The 24,124-nt window shown below is 36.4% G+C and overlaps 1 protein-coding gene across 14 annotated transcripts in view; it reads right to left on the minus strand.

The window, feature by feature from the left end:
- PWWP3B (PWWP domain containing 3B) overlaps positions 1 to 22,682 on the minus strand; it is a 29,146-nt gene extending 6,464 nt beyond the window's left edge. For 2 of the 14 annotated variants that reach the window (XM_043459062.1, XM_043459057.1), the window contains exons 1-3: positions 22,539 to 22,664; positions 19,416 to 19,596; positions 14,908 to 15,013 (exon numbers count right to left, since the gene is read on the minus strand). The gene's annotated coding sequence lies outside the window, so the exon portion shown is untranslated. Of the gene's footprint in view, positions 1 to 8,191; positions 8,252 to 12,513; positions 12,707 to 14,094; positions 14,194 to 14,907; positions 15,085 to 18,241; positions 18,313 to 19,415; positions 19,602 to 22,538 lie in introns of those variants that run through there. The other 12 variants (XM_043459061.1, XM_043459052.1, XR_006267594.1 and 9 more) reach the window with 11 other exon arrangements.
- Positions 22,683 to 24,124: the final 1,442 nt, after the last annotated feature.

Consider the following 24,124-nt stretch of genomic DNA (forward strand, 5'->3'; position numbering starts at 1 on the left):
TGACCAGAGGCTGGAAATCACTGGTTTGCAGGCATATGCCCATTTCATATACCCTCATCAATAACTGGCAAATCCTCCTTCTTATATTTTATTAGTAATTTTCACTCACACAAATCAATGTGGGGAAAATTAATTTTTAAAAATTTACATGTATTTGTTTTTCTGTATGTCTGAAATATATCTTGCACACTTTGTTCATTAAAATTCTCCTGTGTTAGATTAAAATTCAGCTGATTTAACTTAGAAAGCTAATTTAAAGTATTGCTAGGGATAATTTTAGAAGTGAAAATATTTGGGAATGAAGTGTTTTATTTGACCTCTGTATTATCTAATACATATTTATAAATTTATTGTTATATATTTTATTTTATATAAAATTTATATAAACTAAATAAACACATATATGTAATCTTTTATTACAGTAGAAAAGGTAAACTAATACATTGGCCAAAGAGAATGACTACATGCTCCTGATTAATTTAGAACCCAACTAAACATCTAGAAATACACATACTTAACAAATGTCTGACAGCGTTCAATGTGTAAGCCACTTTCAAATCCAGAATGTGAGATGTAAAGGGACACAAGATATGATGGGTTGTGAAGATCTCAGTTCTAGGGTTCTCCCAAACTGGATGATGTTAGGTATCTCTCTGACAAAGCATCCAAGGCCTTAGTTTTCTGTGGCTGGTGAGTATCTACAGTAAGTTCTACTTTATTCATTTTTTAGAGAGGTCTAGCAAACACTTTTATTAGTCTTGACTAGGTATCTATGGAAACAACTCTATATTAGCACTCAAAATACATAATCATTTTTTGTTGTTAAGTGTACAATATTAAGTGGTTCACGGGCTTCCCTGGTGGCTCAGCTGGTAAAGAATCGGCCTGCAATGTGGAAGACCTGGGTTCAATCCCTGGGTTGGGAAGATCCCCTGGAGAAGGGAAAGGCTACCCACTCCAGTATTCTGGCCTGGAGAATTCCATGGACTGTATAGTCCACGGGGTCTCAAAGAGTTGGACATGACCGAGCAACTTTCACACATAGTGGTTCACAATTTTAAAGATTATATTCCATCTACAATTATTATAAAATACTGGCTATATTCCTTTTGTTGTACAATAGTCCTTGCAGCTTATTTTATACATAGTAGTTTATACCTCATAATCCCCTACTCCTATATTGTCCCTTCCCACTTCTCTATTTCCACTAGTAATGATTAATTTGTTCTCTGTATCTTGTGAGTCTGCTTCATTTTTGTTATATTTACTAGTTTGTGGTATTTTTTAGATTCTGCATGTAAGTGATATCATGCAGTATTTGTCTTTCATTTAGCATAATACCGTCCAAGTCCATCCATGTTACTGCAAATGGGAAAATTTTACTCTTTTTTTATGGCTGAGTGGTATTTCATTGTATATATACCACATCTTCTTTATCCATTTATCTGTTATGTACAGTTAGGTTGCACTCATATCTTGGCAACAGTAAATAATGCTGCTGCTACAAACATTGAAGTGAATTTATCTTTTCAAATTAGTGGTTTTGTTTTGGTTTTTGGATATATACACAGGAGTGGAACTGCTGGGTCATGTGGTACTTCTATTTTTAGTTATTTTGAGAAACTGCCATACTGTTTTCCACAGCGACTGCACCAGTTTACATTCCCACCAACAGTACACAAGGGTTTTCTTTTCTCCACATCCTCACCAAAATTTGTTGTGTTCTTCTTTGATAATAGCGATTCTGATAGGTGTGAGGTGGTATCTCATTGTGATAATTTGGGGGATGCAGTGTTTTATTTGGCCTCTGTATTATATAATATGTAATGTATATAAATATATATATTTATATATAAATTTTATTTTATATACTTTATTTGATATATAAATGTGTTTGTATGTAAAACCACCTCTATGTAAGCATTAATATTAGAAAATATATAATAATAATGAGGATAATCCCCAGGCTAGTATTGTATTGACAGCTCTAATAATTGCAGTATGTAATCTTTTGTACTATAAACCAGCCCTAAATCTCAGAGGCTCAGCCCCAAAAGAGTTTCTAATGCTGATGTCAAAGTTCAACAGAGGTCATCAAGTGGCCAGAGAGGGAGAGGAGTCTCCATTCTAAGCAGTCATTAAAAGACTCAAACTTCCTCCATTCTATGACTCTACCATCTTCTTTGGCCTTGAAGTCCTCCATAGTCTTTGCACCTGACTAACGAGGATCACAAAAGATTCAGACATGACTTAAGTGACTAAACAACAACTACAAAGGATCTTACGAAGATGGTCATTGGAGAATCCCAGGAAAGGTTTCAGAGGCCAGGACTGGCAAACGTCACTATTGGTCACAGTGAACTAGATAAAACTGTTAAACAGGCTGGGGAAAGTAGTGTCCTTATGACCCAGGAGGGAAATGAAACACAATTTGGTGAACACGTAGCATTCTCTCTGCCAAAGGAAGTTTTCCCTTTCCATCTTTTATGGACTTTTGTTGTTTGTTTAATGTTTTTTTTTTTCTTTTCTTTTTCGACTGTGTATCATATCTATAAAGACCAGGGCAGACATTTCTATTTGCCCACCCTACATTCACTTTTTGCGTTCTTCGTCATTAAAAGAACTCCAGTTGCATTCAAGGTGGCAGTGTAAACTCTTAAAATATTTTTTCCCACAATCCTCCAAATAAGCCCTGGCCACAAGATGGAATTTCTTGCCAAATAATGTAAACAGAAATAGTTGTAAAGATTCTAGAGAGGGTACCTCCAAAGAGGAAAACTGTCTTCTTGGGCTTTTTCTTTTTCCCTCACTTTCCCTCCTTCTCTTACTCCCCCTTAGAATTTGACCACAACAGGATTCAGACAGCCATTCTGGACCAAGAGGTGATTTAGAAAAAGGGTGCAACTCATTAGGGATGAAAGATCCTGAACCCCTGAATAATGGATCCACACCATTCCAATCACTTTAACCCAGTGGAACAATAAGCTTCTATCTTACCTAGGACACTGTGTTTTCTAGTCTCTCTAGTAATAGGAAAAAAAGTTGATCCTATATACGATTACCAACAAAAATAATATTATTATTATAGAATCAATCTTTTCAAAGCTTTCAAATCATTATTACATAATTTAAAGAGGATTATCAGGTTAGTATAAATATGAATTTATTTAAATGAAGAGATATATTCAATTATATATTTTACAAGTAATATTTCTCATTCGATCTTCTCATTTCACATGTTTTAGAAAAGTCAAGTGCACACAAAATATGGTCATTACATTAAAATTAAACTTTTCTGTGTTTATGTTGTCTATTTTCTATATTGCATGCTTAGTCACTAAGTCATGTCTGACTCTTGGCAACCCCATGGACTGTATCCCACCAGGCTCCTCTGTCCATGGAATTTTCCAGGCAAGAATACTATACTGGGTTGCCATATCTTCTCCAGTGGATCTTTTTAACCCAGAGATCGAACCCACATTTCCTGTGTCACCTGCAATGGCAGGGGCAGATTCTTTACCACTGAGACACTTGGGTTAAATCAGAAAATACTGCACCTCACCATTTTCCAAACAAAATACAAAGGAAAAGGTTAATTCCTTGGACAATATTTTTTATTTCATTGTTCTATAGAAAGAGTGGGAGAAGAAGGATAACCAATAATAATTAATGCTAATACTACTACTACTACTATTAATGAAGATATAGAATAATTACAGATATAATAATATCTTAACATCTATAGAGTTTTCCATGTGCCAGGTATTGTTCCCAGCACTTGACATATTATTTTATTTAATTATTAGATGGCTATTTCAGGTAGGAGAGTCCCATGCCCGATTCATTCTGCATAACAAGAGTAGTAATATTACTAATAATAATGACAAAGAATGACAGAAACCAAAAGTGTTTTCTTACCATGTGCCAGGCACTCTGCCAAGTTCTCTGTTTACAACATCTCCCTCTATTTTCACAAAATCTTGTTAGATGGATATGCTGAGTATTACCACTTTATAGATGAGGCATTAGAGAGATTAACTAACTTTACAAGGATTCCTAGAGACTATTGGGCACATGGGATTTGAATCCAGGTACTCTGACTCTCAGAGTCCATGCTTTTAATCATTAAAACACACTGAACCTACCTCATCCAAATGAAAAATGCTCTATAAATGTGGACTGGATGAATGGTGAATTAACTAGTGAATTTGAAATAGCTATGTCCTAGAAATCATGGAAACTTAAAAGAGAATCCTGTATCTAATTTAACATAAATTAGTCTTTTATAACATAATTATAAGAATGAGTGACATCCCATCACTTTTGCCAAATTCTACTGATTGGAAGCAAGTCATAGGTTCTGGCCATACTTAAAGGGAAGGAATTACATAAGGGGGTGGGTCCTTAGGGTGTGCCCACCACAATACTGTATGATTCCACTCATGTGACATTTTCAGAAAGCGGAAAATACAGTGACATGATCAGTGGCTGTCAGGGATTACAGGTAGATGGAGGGTATGACTACACATGGTTGGCACAGAAAGTTGTCAGGGTGATAGAATCTTCCACATCCTGGCTGTGACAGTGAGTTTATGAATTTACACATGTGTAAAATCCAAAGAAGTGTATACAAAAAATCATGTATTGTGTATGATGCTTTAAGTATGATTTTAACGTATATAATAAAAAATAAAAATTTAAATGGAAAAATTTAATAATTACTGTATAAAAATCAACTATTTATAAAAATGCTTTAGAAGTATGCTTCTTCCTGAAGCATATTTAATAACAAAAGAAAAATAACACCCAAACACATATTATTAGAAAGCATCAGTTCCATTTTGACTTAAGATACAATAAGCCATAGGAGAATGTCACCCATAATTTAATGATAAAAAATGTAAGTAATTCACGAAACCATAATATCCCTTGAGCTCATCACAGAACTGAGGTAAAATGAATTCCAAAGGGTAACCAGCCTCTTTGGCAAAGCATGGAGACAGAAGTAGCTGTCATGCAAGCAAGTTAAAAAAAAAATCAGCTGAACGTTTAATGAATTTTTAAAATCTTAAACTCTTAATGGGCTAGTGTCCCAGTAGTTTGGAATATACACTCACTGCCAAGTTATTTTTCAGTCCTTAACCAGAAGCACACAAACATGACTGTGGACAATGCAGAAGACCAAAAGAGCCCATGTCAGTGGTTCAGGTATGCAGGAGGCAATCAACTGTTGCTGGCAGACAGACATGAAGCCCCACACACTTATACAAACCCTTCTATGATGGGAAGCAAAAGTCTTAAGCCACCAGGGGAAAAGCAAAAGCCACCTTCCCAGGGAAGGGAAGATAGGAAACCCGCCTATCCCCAAGACAAAGGCAGAAATCCATAGCTGCTGGGGAGCAGTCAAAGCAAAAAACTCTGCCCTTGAGGAGGAGCAGGAAACCTTTGAGTTCAAGTTTCTCTATGAATAAAAAGCAGTGGTCAGCTACTGCTGAGGAAGGGGCAAGAATATATCAACCTTAGATCCCTGGTTGCGCAGATGGTAAAGAATCTGCCTGCAATGCAGGAGATCCAGGTTCAATCTCTGTGTCAGGAAGATTCCTTGGAGAAGGGAATGGCAATCCAACACCAGTCTTCTTGTCTGGAGAATTCCATGGACAGAGAAGCCTGGTGGATTATAGCCCATGGGGTCACAAAGAGTCGGACACGACTGAGCGACTAACACTAGATATAAATCAGATGTTAGCTGCCATTTGGAGAGGAAAGAATGCTGAGAAAGTACAACCATAAGATCTAGCTACATAGGGCCTCCCTAAAGCTGAGGCTGGATGAAAAAAACAAAGGACACTCCCTGCCTCACCAGGAACCTAGCATCTAACAATAACAGCAGCTCACTGCTGGGAAACAGGCAAGGGCATGAAGAGAGACACCACCCTCCCCAACACGTGGCGCAGATGTAAAGGAACTATTGAAAATTTAGAATTGAAAAAGACCACTGAGAAGAAACCTCTGGCACTCAGGCTGCACTCTAAGCAAAAACTTTGTTATGCAAGTCAGATGATAATGAAATGAGAAAAGAAGGACACAATCTCCAGCTTATTTTATGATACCAGTATTAACCTCATACTAGAAGAAAAAGCATAAAAGGAAAGAAAATTACAGATCAATTGTGCCTCAGAAACAAAGACACAAATCCAATGATACAGATACAGAAATGATATAGAATTACATAGAAAATGATTATAGAAAAAGGATAAAATATTATGACTAAATGGTGTTTATCTTGGAAGCGTAAGGATGGTTATACATTTGCCAATAAATCAATGTAACTCACCATATCAACAGACTAAATAAAGAAGAAAAATAGAGGTCCTCTCAACTGATGCAGAAAAGCATTTGACATAATTCCACAGACATTCATGATAAAAAATATGTTTGGCATACCAGTAATTAAAGGGATCTCACTCAACTTGATCAAGGGCATCTATAAAAAAGCCTAAAGTTAAAATCCTACTTAATAGTGAAATATGGAATGTTGTTCCCCTAAAATTAGGAACAAGAATGTCTGCTTTCAACACTTCTATTCTACATTATATTAGAGATCTTAACCAATAAATAGCAATTGAAAAATAAAGGCATGCAGAATGAAAAGGAAGACATAAAGCTGTTATTAATTGCAGACAACATGATGATCCATGCAGAAAATTCCAATGAATTTAACAAAAGAAAACAAAAGCTACTAAACCTAATACCTGTTTATCAATATCATCAGCTATAAGGCCAACATAATTTATTTCTATAGAATAAAAATTAGAAGTTGAAGTTTGACAAAGTACCATTTGTAATATCAAACCCAAGGAAATACTAAGTTAGAATAAATCTAACAAATATGCGCATGATTTGCACACTGAAGACTTTAAAAATGGTGAGAGAAATTAAGGAAGAGCTGAATAAATGGAGAACTATATCAAGTTCATTGACTAAAAGATGAACTATTCCTAGGCTGTAATTTCTCCCCAAACATATCTATAGAATCATTGCAATCTCAATCAAAATCCCAGCAGGCTTTATGTAAAAATTGAGAAGGTATCGCTAAAATGTATATGGAAAAGCAAAGGAACTAGGAGAAAAACCAGAGTAATTTTCAGAAGAAAACACAAAGTTGGAAGACTCATACTACCTGATTTAAAGACTACAGTAAGCAAAACAGTGTATTGAATATTATTGGCACAGGATAGACATATAGATAAAGAAAACAGAAACAGACCAGCAAATATGGTTTATGACAATGGTAATTAAATGGAGAAGTGATGGTCTTTTCAACAAATAATGCTGGAAAAATTGGATATTATATGCAAGTATGATCACCCTGAACCCTTAGATAGGACCATACACAAAAATTAGCTCAAAATGACAGATTGACTTTAATGTAAAAGCAAAAACTAAGAAACTCATGGAAGAAAACAAAGCATGAAATCTTTGAGACTTTCATTTAGACAAAAGATTTATCAGACCACAAAAAACATGGACCATAAGATTTTGATAAATTTGACTTGAAAAGTTCTCTGCTCTTCAAAAAACAAAATGAAAATCCAGAGTGGGAGAATATACTTGCAGATCAAGTATCAGATTTAAAAAAAAAACTTGTATATAGAATATATTAAAAACTCTTATCATTCAATAAGATTAATGGCCCAATTTAAATAGATCCTCATCAAAGAAGATATATAAATACCAAATGAACACATTAAAAGATGCTCAACACTATTAGCAATTAAGGATATGCACATAAATCTACAATGAGATACCACTAACACCTTTATAAAAATAGCTAATATTAAAAAAAAAATATCTGACAGTATCAATTGCTGGCAATGATGCAGAGCTACTGGAACTTATACAATGCTGGTGGAAATACAAAATATCACAGCTACTTCAGAAAACAGTTTGGCAGTTTCTAATATATTTAGACATACATTTACCAAAACCAACTAAGAGAAATGAAACTTATGTACAAAGATCTGTTCTGGAATGTATGTTGCTGTTGTTTAGTAGCTAAGTTGTGTTTGATTCTTTTGGGACCCCATGGACTGTAGCCCACCAGGCTTCTCGGTCGGTGGAATTTTCCAGGCAAGAATACTGGAGTGGGTTGCCATGCACTCCTCCAGGGGATCTTCCTGACCCAAGGATCAAACCCATGTCTCCTGCATCGCAGACGGATTCCTTATTGCTGAGCCACTGGGGAAGGCCTCTGGAATGTATACAACTTTAATCATAATCAGCAAAAACTATAAATCTACTGGTGAGTGAATATATAAGTTGTAAAATAACAGAATACCTGTAAGCTAATTTAAGAAATAAACCTCTGATACATGTACCAACATGAGTAAATTATCAGAAACATTATGGTAAGTGAAAGAAATAATGCAAAAGGGTAGATATTGTATAATTCCATTTATATGATATTCTGGAAAATGAAAACTATAGGGACAGAAATCAGACAAGTAGTTGCTAGGAACTGGGGTAGAGAGAGAGTGTTCACTACAGTGAGGCAGTAAGGAACATTTTGAAGTTATGGAACTATTCTATAGCCTGACTGTACTGGTTATTACATGACTGTATATGTTTGTCAAAACTCATCGAATTACATACCAAAAAGACTGAATTTAACTCTATGTAAACTATACCTTAATAAATCTGAGTCTTAAAAAGGCATCCAATCAGAATATAACCTATATAACAAATTGATGTTTTACAGTGAGCATAATGGGAATATATATAGGAATTTTGTTTGTACTTTGGTCAGTGATTACCTAAAGAGGTTGTGAGTACCACAGGTATGTGTGAAAATATCCTCTGTAGTGTATAAAGAACATATTAAATATTCTATTTGTTTAACCTCTTTAAGTAATTTTTTTGTTATGCTTAGCCTAGCATCTTTATCTTTTTAATTTTTATACTGAAGTATAGCTGATTTACCCCCTGGAGGAGGAAATGGTGACCTACTCCAGTATTCTTGCTTGGAAAATCCCACAAAAAAAGGAGCCTGGAGGGTTACAGTTCATGGGGTCACAAAGACTCAGACACGACTGAGCACACATAGTTGATTTACAATGTTGTGTTAGTTTCAGGGGTACAGCAAAGTGATTCAGCTATACATATACATATATGCATTCTTTTTCAGATTCTCTTCCCATATAGGTTATTGCAGAATAATGAGTAGAGATTCCTATTCTATACAGCAGGTCCTTTGTTGATTATCTATTTTATTAATACATACAGTAGTGTGTATATGTAAATTCCAAACTCCTAAGGTACCCCTCCCCCCCTTGCCCTTTGTTTACCATATGTTTGTATTCAAAGTCTGTGAGTCTGTTTCTGATTTGTAGATATGTTCACTTGTATCATTTTAAAAGATTTTACATATAAGTGATATTATATGATATTTGTCTGAATTACTTCATTTAGTACGATAATCTCTAGGTTCATCCATGTTGTTGCAAATGGCATTATTGCATTCTTTTCAATGGCTGAAATATACAATAACCCATTGTATATAGGGACTGCATCTTCTTTATTCATCCCTCTGTCAATGGATATCTTAATTTTTTATTAACTTCTATTTTTGAATTTGCTTTAAAAATGTTGGCAGGTACCTGACTTTTGATGCAGTTCTGTAACTCTGCACAAATTCAAATCTCCACTAAGGATCTCTTTCATTGAAGTTAGTTAACACAAGACAAATGTCAAGAATCTGGAGGACATCAGCACTCTACAGCTTGTGAAATTTATCCTTATTGGCAGAGTCTTTAACTCCACTGACATTCTGGCATGCCATTCAACCATATGAGTAGAAGGAAAGGAAGGAGCAGAAGCCAAAGTGCTATAATTTGGAGACAGAGGTCTGGTTAAGAATACATCCCCAGTGAGAAAGTGGAAGCCAAATAACATATGAGAGACAGAATGGTTATAGACTAAACAAATGTCAATATTTTTTAGCTTATAAGGTCCATGTAAAAGAGTAGAAATGGTACATTTGGAATACTACCAAATACCATGGGGGGGTGGGGGGCATGAGCATAGGTAAAGCAAGAAATTTTAGATTCTAAATAGATATTCAAAATATTGAATGACTGCTAAAGCGCAGGCACAAAGAGTTGAAACTGTTTGTAAACAAAGTTATTATTATTAATGTTCACTGGTCAAATGCCAGTCCACCTAAAGGGGAAGGACATCAGAAGAAAACTCATTAAGGGTGAGCATTCCAGGTAAGAAAAAGGCAAGCCAGACAGAAAATCACTGCCAGGGCCAAAGGGACATGATAATTTCTGGTCAAATGTATGTAAACATGTTAGGGAAAAAAGAAAAAAAAGACCAACCAGTGACCTAGAGATCACAAGAATATAAACTTGCCATATTCGGAGAATCTTGCATTTCCTGAGTAATGCAAAAACTTAACACAGTGCCCATGGATGATGCTGGTAGGAATTCAAAAATTAGGATGATGGGATGGAAAACATTAAAACAAATAAAATGAAAGAAAGGTAGATAAGGACCCCACAATGTAATAATCACAGCACAAAGCAGATAAACTTTATTACTCTCTAAGTATTTAAGCAGATAAACTAGGCTGCAGTGCTCTTCACAGGATTATCAAGCAAAGAGAAAGAACTTCATTGGATCTGCCTTGGCGGATTTAAAGATAAAGGGAATTCCCTTCTTACTGTGATCCCCACCCCCATCATCCTCTGAGCACCCATAGTAAAACAAAGATCCAGGCTGGACCAAATTTATTCCTGTCAGCACTCTGAATAAAGTTACTTATCAGTTCTCTAGTGAGGAGATATGATAGACTGTTAAAGATATACTCTCTAAACTTAAGTTTCTCAGACAAGTGTTACGGCAAGGTTGTTATGTGTTAAAAGTTCTCAAACAGATATTCAGGCATGGGTTTGGGACTGAGTTCTAACTTTAATAGCTCACTAAAGAAACCAGTGGTACTAACATATATCAAAATAGATTACAAGGTTAAAATAATTTGTAAAAGATCAGTTAACAGTCTAAGTGCATAGCAAGAAGTAGATATGAACATAAGGAGGAAGGGGACAAGCTGTTCAAAATGAGCCACTAATGATCTGAATGTGCATGTGATTGATTGGTACATCTAGATATAAACTGGAAATCAACCAGTGAACTCTGAATCATCTAGAAAAATCTTTAGGTCATTGGTCTGTGTGCCTGGTTAACCACAAAAACAGTAATTTTAGAGGTATCTATTGCTTAGGTCTGGGGCTTCCCAGGTGGCTCAGTGCTAAAGAACTCACCAGCCAATGCAGGAGATGCAGAAGATAGGGGTTAGATCCCTGGGTGGGGAGGATCCCCTGGAGAAGGAAAAGGCAACCTGCTCCACTATTCTTGCCTGGAAAATTCCATGGACAGAGGAGCCTGGTGGGGTACAGTCCATATGTCACAAAGAGTCGGACACGACTGAGTGCCTGAGCACACACAGGCACACACATTGCCTTAGGGCTACTAACTAGTTTCCTTCTTCTGTGCTTATACATATTCTCCTGAAAACTTGCAAGGAAGCTTAAACAAACACTTCTGAATGAGCGATATTCACTTAAAGAAAAAGGGAAGAGAATAAGCAAAGGGGTTTCCCCTGTCAAAGGAGAAGGAAGGTGGAAAATAAAAATAGAGCAGACAAAAAGATGAATAAATACCGGACACCAAAGAAACATACTGTGGTTTGGGAAATACTTAACAATATAAGAAAAGAGAAATAGCTCTATAATGACCCCTGTATTTAGGCATATTATAGCTATTAAATATAAAGAATGAATGAGTGTGTGATGACAGGAGCTTCAGGAAGGGGAGTGTTGAACAATGAAATGCATCAGAGACACCATTGCTTTTATGGGGTGTTTTGAAATTTTGGGACCTCTTGAGGTTTATTCTAAGGTAACCTTTTAATTTTTTAAAGATATCGTACTGCCCTATCTACCCAAGGCAGTCAGACACAGATCCTGAGGTTTGTGTCTCTGGCATTCAGACAACAGCACAATGATCTCATTAAGAGGATGAGCTTAGGAATCAGATATTTGGAATGACTGTCATGGCTATTTACTGGATAAGGTGGTTTTCAAGGATTTATTGAGAGTCAGACAGCTGGATGAAACCTGCAAGTCTTCCGTAAGTAGACATCATCATACTCATTTGCATAACTTCTACTTTAACTTCAAAGCACAGAAATATCCTACCTGGTATCAATCTCGGCCAGCAGCTCTCCTCAGATGGCCATCACAGGCCTTGGGGGAAACAAGGGTGGTATGACCTGGACTGGGGCTGTGTCATTTGTATAATTTCTTTACAGGAGTTTAATACATCTAATTCTTTACTGAATATAATTTGTGGTTTTTCATTTAAAACATGGTCACTGAACAGAATCAAAACAAATTGCACTCCATATTCTCAATTTAACCATGTTTTAACAAGAGATGGGCAGAGCCTTACCCAATGTCACATGGATCGTGCAGAGTTGCCCCTATGATCCCGTTGTTTTTATTCTCACTCCAGCTGCTTGTCCGCAGCAGGGCCTTCTCCCTGTTCAGCACTTCTGAGGTTGTGCTGCCCCTCTGGGGCTCAATTGGTGTCACAGATTCCTGAAGATTCCCCAGGTCATGTGCATCTCAGACATTAACCTAAGCTGTCCAAAAGGAGACAGGGAAGCAAACCAATTAAATGGAAAAGGCATAAAGAAGTTTCCTTACCAAAACTTTAGCAGGCATGCTCTTCTGAAACACAAGGATGATATAAAATCTCAACTGTGATGTAGAGCCCTTGTTTATTTTCCTTCTTGTTCTTGGTATTTCAAATGTTCTCTGTGACACAGTTATGTTATTAGGTTGATATTAAAATCATCTCCCTCATGAAAAGTATGCTTTGGGGGCAGGAAAGAAGCAAAGTAACAATTGCATTATTCCTTTCTATAAGCCAAATCTGTGTAGCTATCTCTTTGTTTTTTTTTTTTTTTTTTTTTTTGCTTTGTTTGAGTTCTCACATCAGTCCTCATGTGGGGCTTTGTCTTCTAGACACGTACAATTTTTTCAGTGGAACTAAAACCACATTCTACAAGCTGTCTTGTAGTCTGCTAATATAAAATACGTTTCACAGCTTTGTTTGCTCACTTCAAAAAAATAGTTGCCTGGAGAAAATCTGGAAAATCCTAGAAGCGCCATCTTGTGGGCACTACCAGAGTTGCATCCAGTTACTACTAGATCCTTAGAGCAAAAGGGTGGGAACTTACATGCTGGCAAGCCAGCAGTTTTCTCAGGCTTCTAGGATATACCATACTAAAATTTAGAGTTTCGTTATGCATCACAAAAAATGGAATGCTAATGCCTTTAGTTGCAATGGTCTGACAAAAAAATGCATGCTTACTGAAAACTGAAAAGATATGATTTTTAAAAGAAAGCATAATTCTGTAAAAACAATCAATATTATTGTTTTCTTAATTATCTTTCAATATCTTCATATATATATATATAAATACATATTACTTTAAAACTAGCTTTTTACTGTGCTCAAGCACACAGTTTGAATAATTTTCCTTATAAATATTTTCAATGTGATTTTGTTTGAATCACTTCAAATGTAATTTCTCCCTAATTTATGACATTTTACCTGAAACTCTTTCTCTGATATTGTTTAAAAAATGTTTTTTAATAGAGAGAGTAAGGACTGTAACTGTCTGTCAAACTATACAAATAATCCCATGTAGTGAAGGTACCCTTCTATTTTTCCTGATGTTACACATATTGTATTAACACAGTCCTCTATCTTTAAATGACATAATATGGTGTTTGCCATTCTGCAATTTTCATTTTCACCTAATACTACTTCTTAGACATCTTTTCAAATCACTACATGCTCATACTTCTGTTTGTCAGCTATATAACGTTCAATTGTAATTGTATGGATGTACCATGTCACATATTTTTTAAATGGCTAGTAGAAACAATCCAAATCCTCTTCCTATTTCACTATTAAACTTTAGAGATACAGAAAAACGGTTATTGCTGACCATGGTCATACCTGTTGTCTGAAAGAATGAGTTGCAAGGAGGACACAGACAGGGCTGTAGTCAACACAGCAACCAGGCTACGCACTTGATCAGGTCCAGGAAAATTTCAGCTATCGGCAAAAGATGGGGGGGGTGGTTAGTTATGGCTGCATGTCTGTGTGTTTATGAATGATCATGTGTCTAAAACCAAAAGGTACAGATTTGTTTCAGTATCATTTTGCTCTACTTTTTTAAAAATCATTTATCAATGATAAAAATGATCATGGAATAAAGCAGTTCTAAAAATGCTGAAACTGGTTAAAAATATATTTTGAAATCCCCAGTAAGCTGAATACTCGATATGCTATTAACATGGAAATCTAGTTACCAATACACGTTTTTTAAAAACAAATTGTTGATCAATCAACAGCATATCTGAATCCGTTCCATGTTCCTTGTACATTTATATTTTACATGTCAAGCACTTTTTATGGTTACATTTTTCCTATCAGTTATTTTTTGTAGAATAATAAATGCTTCAATAAAATCTGTACCAAAGATAGAAACATGGAATGCCATGTAAAAAATTAACATGAACAGCATGCCTCACTGAAGTCTTAATTTAGATGCGGTAATCTGATCACCCATTCCCACACTGTGGACTTTAAAAAATATCGGAGAAACTGAATTTTCAGGGGATTGATTCTGTCACAGTAACGGGAATTTCCCCCAAAATATATTCTATTCCCACCTCTCCCAGGCAACAGCCTCTATTTTTTTTCCACCGTAACACTGAAGCCCAAAGAAATCCCCAGAAAAAAAACTAGCTTTAAGACAGCCATTACCTTGAAGCTTCTTGTCAGCTGCAGCCTCGTGAAATGCAGCCCCTCCCCCAAGAGTGGCCAGGCACAGCTCACATCCAAGCTTCTCAGAGGATGCTCCGCCCCCTCCCTGTGATGGGGAAAGGAGGGGGCCTTTCCCTCAATTAGAGGGAGGAGAATTGCCAAGTTAACTGAAATTCACTTAAAGGAGAAAAACGTTCATTTCTAAAGGACTTGAAAGAGAAATGGCAACTTGTGTCTCTTTCATTTCCATTCATACCACAAGGGTAGGTAACTTCCTGAAGAGAAACAGCAAATCTCTTTATCATATAGTAAAGACCCAGTTGAAAATATCTCTTACATATTTTCTTGCCCTTTCTGTTAACATTTTTACAAAAGATTTTAAGACTCAACTGGTCATGGTCCACTAAAAAGACCTGCTAAGTCCTTGCTTGTGATTACAGTGAATGGATACACTGTTTTGTGGAGAATTAAAACTGTACAGTGTTAATTCTTCTGGCCCTGGGACATGATATGTTTCTGTTACTCAGTTTCTCTCATTTATCCTTCAGAAAGTTTCAGCTTTTTTCAAGTCAAGTAATTTTTTAAACACAAACATGTACCAAAATCCTTAATGAAGAGAGATATAAGAAATATATCTCTGATATATTAAAACTGAAAAAAAACTATTTATGGTTTAAAAACACTATAAAGCAAGTTGAAAACACAAGAATAAATTTGACAAACTGGTTCTTATTCAAAAAATAGCCTTAAAGTAGCTCTTACATATTAATAAGGAAGAGAGTGAGGTTAAAAAAAATGAGCAAGAGACATAAATAGACAATTCACAATGTTCTGAGGGAAAAATTCTTACCCACTCCCAATATTAACTTTCCTGTGAGCAAGCTCACACAGTTCAACTACAGGGACCTCTGTCCTTCCCATATAGTTGCAAACCTCCAGGCTGTTTGGTAAAATTGTTTAAATTTGCTGTTTTAAAGTCCAGTTGACTCAATAATCAATGCCCTTTAGTTTACTTTCACCTTGTACAAAACCTGATGTTTAGGCTTCCATCTGCAACTTCATTTGTTTTATATCAGTTTGTTCAATTTGTTCAGTGGAGAAAGGGATATGCTGTTCAATGGGGCTCCTCAAAACTCAAATATCCAAAGTAAAAATTAAAATTAAACAATCCATAAAGATATTCACCTTCCCTAATAAAGAAATGCAAACGTAAACAGCAATGAGATTTCGATTTTACTTATAATGAAGTTGGGAAAAATGATTCAATGGAGAGTTGACAAGAGTGAGAAAATGGGTACTCTTGCTCATGTGCAAGGTCACAAGGCTGGGAAGAGGGCAAAACAAAATTAAGGCCAAAGTCTTAGAGACTTCCCTGGTGGTCAGTGATTAAGACGTCACCTTTCAATTCAGGGGATACAGGTTTGAGGGCTTCCCTAGTGGCTCAGACGGTAAAGAATCCACAGCGCAGGAGACCTGGGTCGATCCCTGGGTTGGGAAGATACCCTGGAGAAGGAAATGGCAACCCACTCCAGTATTCTCGCCTGGGAAATCCCATGGACAGAGGAATCTGGTAGGCTACAGTCCATGGGGTCACAGAGAGTTGGACACGACTGAGTGACTAAGCACAGGCACAGGTTTGAGCCCCGGTTGGGTAGCTAAAATACCACATCTCTCGTGGCCAAGAAACAAAAACATAAAACAGAAGGAGTACTGTCACAAATTCAATAGAGACTTTTAAAAAGATGGTTAAGATGGTAAATTTAAAAAACAAAACAAGACACCCAAAACCCAGTTTTACCTGAGTTCCACATAGAAAGATATGTTCTCTTGATCAGTACTCACCGCTTTCTGCACTTAGAATCCTCTTTGAGGATTCTAGAGTAGAACAAAGGATATGTCATTCACTTTCTGATTGTAGGGAAATTAATGACTGAAACCCCCAGTAAGTGTTACTTAACATATGTCCTTCTTGGTGAACATGCTGGTGAACCACAACAATTTTCAATAATTATCACACTTACCTATGAACTCCCTATCTTTCACATACATCCACATTCTCACACAAATTAAAAAATATATTTCTGCACTATGCTCTTACACTGACCATATCTGCATTATAATTTCACTCAACCATAGACTAGTTACAACATATCTCTTCTGTGTCACAGGGACCTGGCAGTACAACAACTGATAATCATTGGTTATGGAGAGAAATGCTCATTTCATCCAATCCTCATTTACAATTGGCAACTCCTTGTTCTTGTGCTTTAGTTGTTTGCGATTCGATATCCTCTTTATTGAGCATTTTTGTTCACAAAATATTCAAGAAATTAAGAGTTAAATTTAGGTTTTTATTGCCTTTAACCTAAGGGTGTCATTTCCCAGGAAGTGACAAAACCTACATGCTGCTAAATGGATCATTCTGAGGGTTAGTTCTCTTAAGATAATGTTTTGCTAATTCAAAAACAATATGTGTGTGTGTGTGTGTGTGTGTGTATAAAGTGTAGGTAAAGTTGGTGAAGCCCTCACAACCCCATCCATCATCACAATGAACAAGTAAACACGACCCCTGTTTCTTAGCACCTCTGACTAATTCAGGTTAGAGAAACAGAGCTGCAGTATGACACAGCTCTTCCTGTGATTAACAAACAGAGAGAAAGAAAACTGTGCATCAGGGGCTCTAAAGAGAGAAGCCATCTTTCTTTCACAGACATATAACAGGAGGGTCAGGCTAGATAAAAATTATTCCACTAAGCAATCTGAGTAAAGGACATCAAGGGTTCTTTAGTGAGGAGATAGAGATTTCTCTCAGCAGAACCCAATGTTTAGCCTTTAAGTTTGTCACAGAGGCATTGTGACAGGGAAGCAGGCAGTTGTGGGTTTGAGACCTTTACTAGCTGAATGGAGAGAAAATTTTCAAATCCTTGATAACTATGCTGACTTGTCATGTCTCCATACTAGATCCCACAGTTAAGAAACATGCATAACTCAAAAGCGTCTCTGACAATAACCTAGGTTGTCTAAATATGAAACCACATTTAATGGTACAATAACTAAAAAAAAAAGAATTTAGTAGCTAAGTGTGTAGTGAGAGCTAGATGAGACAGGAAGGATATGGAAACGGGTAAAAGAAATCCTAATTTAACCACAGAGAAACTGAATTTGCAATATACTCAGTGCACCAGGATATAGATAGGAACTCAACCAATAGATATGCAGTGTCCTGGAAAATTCCTCAGGACACCGATCCAGTTCTAGCTGCCTAGTTTTCTAGAAAAGCAGTTTTTGAAGGGCCCTTAACTCTACTGCAGTAGGGCTAATAAATGGCTCTCACCTGCTGTAGCCTCTTCTTATCCTCTGAAACCCACAAAGTAGCCGGAATAAAGTGTTTTCAATGGGCACCAACTGGATTAGATTAAAATATGGCAAAAAAAAAAAAAGGATCAGATAAGAAGTTTACCCTGCTAAGCAGAAAGAACATGGACAATGATGATGGAGACAAGATAAAAATCAGAAGGATAATATCAGAGAAAGGAGATCAGAGACATGGACATCTTTTGGAGGGAAGGGGAAGAAAAACAAGAAGAATTATGATAACACAAACCCAATATCACTTCTTTATTATTTCTGTTGTACTGTGAGAAAAGAATGCATGTGGGAGGGACTTTGGAAGTGGCAGGACATTATTTGTGTTCCTGGGTAATTCAGGCCTTTTAAATCCCACAGGGTTATCACAACAGAATTCTGGGCTTTAATGTTTCCAAAGCTGCTAGTGCTGCCTTGCCTGTCCAAAGCAAAGATCTCATGGACACAGATAATGAGGTTTGGCATCAATAGCCTTATTCAAGAGAGTGTACAGAAGTCTATTTGAGGAAGGCTGTGAGACCATAAGCAGGTCTTAAGAAATACTTGTAACTACGCTATCTAGTACTTCCCTGGTGGCTCAGTGGAAAAGAATCTGTCTGCCAGTGCAGGAGACGTGGGTTCAATCCCTGGGTCAGGAAAAGCCCTTGGAGAAAAAAATGGCAACCCACTCCAGTATTCTTACCTGGAAAATCCCATGGACAGAGGAGCCTGGTGGGTTACAGTCTACAGGGTCATAAAGAGTCAGACACAACGTAGTAACTAAACAACAACATGTTGTCTAGTATGTGGTGACAACAACTGAGCAAAGCTGTCAAGGATTGTAGTCAGGTCCCTGGCTGCAACCTCTGGTAGACACCTGAATAGCCTATTCAATTATTTCTTCATAGTGGTTAAACACATGAGATATTTTCCCCAAAACTAGAAGCGATGGCTTTTAATTACAAAACATTAGGGCTGCAGAACAGGGGCAAAAGAATTGTATCTCAAATTACCAACCTAACATAATTTTAGTATGAAATGTGTCTTTTAATTTAAAATGTTATGGTTACAGAGCAGGAAACAAAATAAACTATACCTCTTATACCCCAAGTTCTCAACATGTTTTTAATGTGAGATATTTCATGAGATGGGAAGAACCTTACCCAATGTCACATGGATCATTCAGGGTGTGCTCCTGTGATCCGGTTGTTTTTACTCTCACTCCAGCTGTTTGTCCAGCAGAGCCTTCTCCCTGTTTGGCCGTTTTGTGGTCGTGCTGCCCTTCTGAGGCTCAACTGGTGTCACACACAGATTCCCCAGGTAATGTGCATCTCAGACATTAACCTAAGCTGTCCAAAAGGAGACAGGGAAGCAAACCAATTAAATGGAAAAGGTATAAAGTTTCCCTACCAAAACTTTAGCAGGCATGTTCTTCTGAAACACAGGAATGAGATAAAAATCTCAACTGTGATGCAGAGGCCTTATTTATTTTCCTTCTTGTTCTTGATATTTGAAATGTTCTCTGTGACATAGTTATATTATTAGGTTGATACTAAAATCATCTCCCTCATGAAAAGTACGCTTTGGGGACAGGAAAAAAGGGAAATAACAATTGCCTTGTGCATCTGTATAGGCCCAATCTGTGTAACTATTTTTTTTTTAATGCTTTCTGTTTGAATTCTCATATCAGTCTTGGTGTGCTTTTATTTTATACATGTGCAATTTTTCAACAAACTGCAATCACATTCTACATATTGTCTCATAACAAAAAATATATCTCATTGCTTTATCTGTCCAGTTCATAAATATGGTTGCCTGAAAGAAAATTTAGGACATCTGGCAAGTGTCATCTTGTGACTAGAACCAGAACTACTGCAGATACTCAGGTCTTTGGTCAGGAAGGGTGGGAACTATATTAACCAGACTGTAGCCTTCTCAGGCTTCTAGATGGGTTTTTTTGTTTTGTTTTTTTGCTTCTAGACTTGTTCATTCTCAACTTCAGAGTTGTGTAGGTGCCATATAAAAGTGGGATTACATTTCCTCATTTTAATGTTTGTTATTATATACTTCATGCATATTGCGTATCTTCCTTCATCTTTTGATTTTTCAAGAAAGAAAGCAAATTCTCACAATAATGGTCAAAATATAATGGCTTGCTCTATATATTTTTCTTAAACATATTAATGTGTATATTTTTGTAAACCAGACTTTATCCTTCCTAATAACATATTTTAACATCTTCTCACATCAATAAATATTTTCTACATCATCTTTTGGGCTTCCCTTATAGCTCAGTTGGGAAAGAATATGTCTGCAATGCAGGAGACCTGGGTTCGATTCCTGGATCAGCAAGATCCCCTGGAGAAGGAAATGGCAACCCACTCCAGTATTCTTGCCTGGAGAATCTCATGGACAGAGGAGCCTGGTGGCCTACAGTCCACGGGGTCACAAAGAGTCGGACATGACTTAGTGACTAAACCACCACCACCACCACTTCATCTTTTTGTGAATAACTTTCACATGATAATCCTACATTTCTCAAATTTTATCTCATTTTCTCATAATGAATCTGATTCAAGCTTGCTAGTTTCAGAATAAGATTTTTTAAATGGAGAAATGTAATATATAAAGAGTCGAAATGTTCTGTTTCCAATTACACTCATATATCTCCAATTAATAAAGTACATGCATATTTCCAAAATTTTCTTGCATATAATGTACCAATATTATTACAGGTCATTCTGCAACATGCTTATTTTTAGAATATACCTTCTATATCTTTTCTTATTTTTGCACTTAGCTCACTACATTAGCTTATTTTTTTTACAGCTGCATAGTATTCAAAATTATGGTGAACTATCCTACATGACTATTCCACAATATGCTTTGAACATTTTTTGAAATCTTTCTCAAAAGTACATAAAAATACAAATACATATCTTCTGCTTGAACCAAAGTCTGGACAATAGTCTAAATATTTGAACTGCAAGCAAAGCACAAGCAACCAGATAACCAGCCTTCTCAGACCCAGAGAAAAATCCACCTTTAGCTAAAGACAATGGAGTGTGTTTGAGTATTTAAATGTCTGTAACAAAATGGATTTTTCTCTTTAAGCTCCATTATGTGCTTCCAAAAACAAAACAAAACTAAACTAAAGGTACATAAAAGTCTAAAGAAGAAAATACACATCATTCTTACTCTAACCCCTGAATTGGTTTACTGCTTATATTTGAGCAAAATCCCATTGATTTTTCCCTCATCATATGTGTTTGTCTGTGTACAAATGTAATTTAAATAATGTATTCATATGTGTGTGTATATATATATATATATATATACATATATATATATGTCCTTTCCTCATTCTACATATTAGAATACACTACTTTAAATTATATTTCTCCACTAATACATTTGAACACCTTTCCATGTTTCCTTATTTACTCATTTTTTTTTGGCAGGTAGCTTTTCCCCCCATGTTTTTAAATTCTCATCTCAATATTTTTATGCTGACATAGCTACTCATGCTCTCTCATAGCATACTCTGGGCAAAGTAGTGGAAATTTCCTTTTTTTTCCTTAGACATCATTTATTACTATATATATTGTTGTGTTTTATTATATCAGTATAAGCCTATTATTCTTCAGCTCATGAACTTACAGATATTTTTCACATTACAGTATAAATTGGAATATATCATGCTTTTGATAGCTAGGTAGGGACATAGACAATGATCGTTCTTTACACATCCATAAAAAAAAAAAGTGATCCTTTTAAGACACTGAGTATTCCCTGACAATAAACTAAACTTATTAATGTCTTCAGAACTTAAATTCGCAGTTATACACTATTTCAGATTATTACTACACAAACTCCACCAAAACAGCAAGATTTGTTGGAAATACAATCAACAACCAAAGTAATATAAAAACCCAACACTTCCAACTAATAACTTCGTTTCTCATTGGGCGTTATCACAACATAATCTCTCTTTTTTTTAAACTAAGGAAGATTAATTTTTCAAGTTTTGTTTCATCATTTATCTCCGTTACTACTGCTTTTTGACTGAAACACAAAATGCCCTACTCGAAAGTCAGCTTTTGCAACCTCCTGAAGTATTTTTTCCGCAGGTGTAATCTGATCACCTCCCCCACTCTTAAAGTGTGGAGTTTTAAAATATCTGGAAGGAATACAAAATTTAGACAGAATTCCCTCAAAGGAACTGCGACTCTCACAAAACAACGCTCCTTTCCCACGACTCCAAAGCAGCAGTCCCTTCTTCTCACCTTTACTGCCAAGTCTCCAGAAATCTCCGAAAATAACTATCTTTTCACGACAGCCATTACCTCCAAGCTTCTCTTCTCTCTTCTGCGAGGCCTCCGAAGTCTGTATGTAATGCCGCTCCTCCCCCAAGACTGGCCAGGGCCGGCTCACTCTTCCAAGCTTCTAGAGGATGCTCCGCCCCCTCCCTGTGCTGGGGAAAGCCGGAGGTCCTTCCCTCATTTAGAGGGAGGAGAATCTCCAAGTTGAACCGAAATACAATTAAAGGAAAGAAGTGTCCATTTTAAAGAACTTTAAAGTGTATTGGAAACATATGCCTGTTCAATTTTCTTTCAAACCCCCAAGCGTCTGTGTTTTCCTGAAAAAAGAAGAAAGAAAAACAGATAGCAAATATCTTTTTCATATAATAAAGATACAGTTAATATATTCCTTACATATTTTTTCAGGCTTTCTCTTGTACTTTATCTCTGGTAAATTTAAGACCTGCTAATCAAGCTTCACTAAAATCATGCTAAGTGTCTTGACTGGGATTGTAGTGGACTAATTAGATAGAATTAATTCTTTACAATTTTGATTCTGAACCTGGACCACATTACAGTATGTCTCTTCTTTCATTCACGTCTACTAATACTTCCTTACTTCGGCCGTTTCTGAAGAAAAATCCTCAAACAAAATCTGACTATACTGAAATTGAAAAAAAAAAGAAATCAATGGTAAAATCACAATAAGCCACAGTCAAATATCAACCACAAACGGAGATGCTTTTAATGTATGTGACTGGATAAACAAAAATATCCTTAAACTAGCTGTTATATTTCAATAAGAAAGAAATGATCAACATAGTAGAATCAGGCAAAGGACACTAGCAGACAATGCACAATGTTCTTTCCTACTTCTGATATTTGTGTGCCCAGTCTTGTCTGACTCTTTTTGACCCCATGGACTGTAGCCTGCCAGACACCTCTGTCCATGGACTTTTCCAGGCAAGAGTACTGGAATTGGTTACCATTTCTTACTCCAGGGGATCTTCCTGACCCCAGGGATCGAATCCAGCTTTGACAGGTGGTTTCTTTACCACTGTGCCACCTGGGAATGTCCTATTACTTCCCTGTTAAGAAGTTCAAGCAGTGAAACTCCTAGGTTCTCTCTGCTTCTTCTAGACTAGAAAGGCCTCTAGGTGATGAATAAGTTGCTTAAATTTGTGTTTCTATTACTCATTTATTCTCATAATGAGAGTGCATGCATGCTAAGTAGCTTCAGTTATGTCTGATTCTTTGTGACCCCATGGGACTGTAGCTTGCTAGGCTCCTTTGTCCATGGGATTCTCCAGGCAAGAATACTGGAATGGTTGCCATGCCCTCTTTCAGGGGATCTTCCCAACCCAGGGATCAAATCTGTGTCTCTTACGTCTCCTACATTGGCAGATGGGTTCTTTACCACTAGCAGCTTCTTTACCACTAGCAGCCACTTGGGAAAACCCCATAATAAGCAATATCGTGCAATTTATTTTCCCCTCTTAATAAAGCTGACATTTTGTTTTCATTTGCTATTCCATTTGTTTTATTTTTATCTGTTCATCATTTTCAAGATA

The sequence above is a fragment of the Cervus canadensis genome, chromosome X (genome assembly GCF_019320065.1).
Source record: "Cervus canadensis isolate Bull #8, Minnesota chromosome X, ASM1932006v1, whole genome shotgun sequence".
Taxonomy (NCBI): domain Eukaryota; kingdom Metazoa; phylum Chordata; class Mammalia; order Artiodactyla; family Cervidae; genus Cervus; species Cervus canadensis.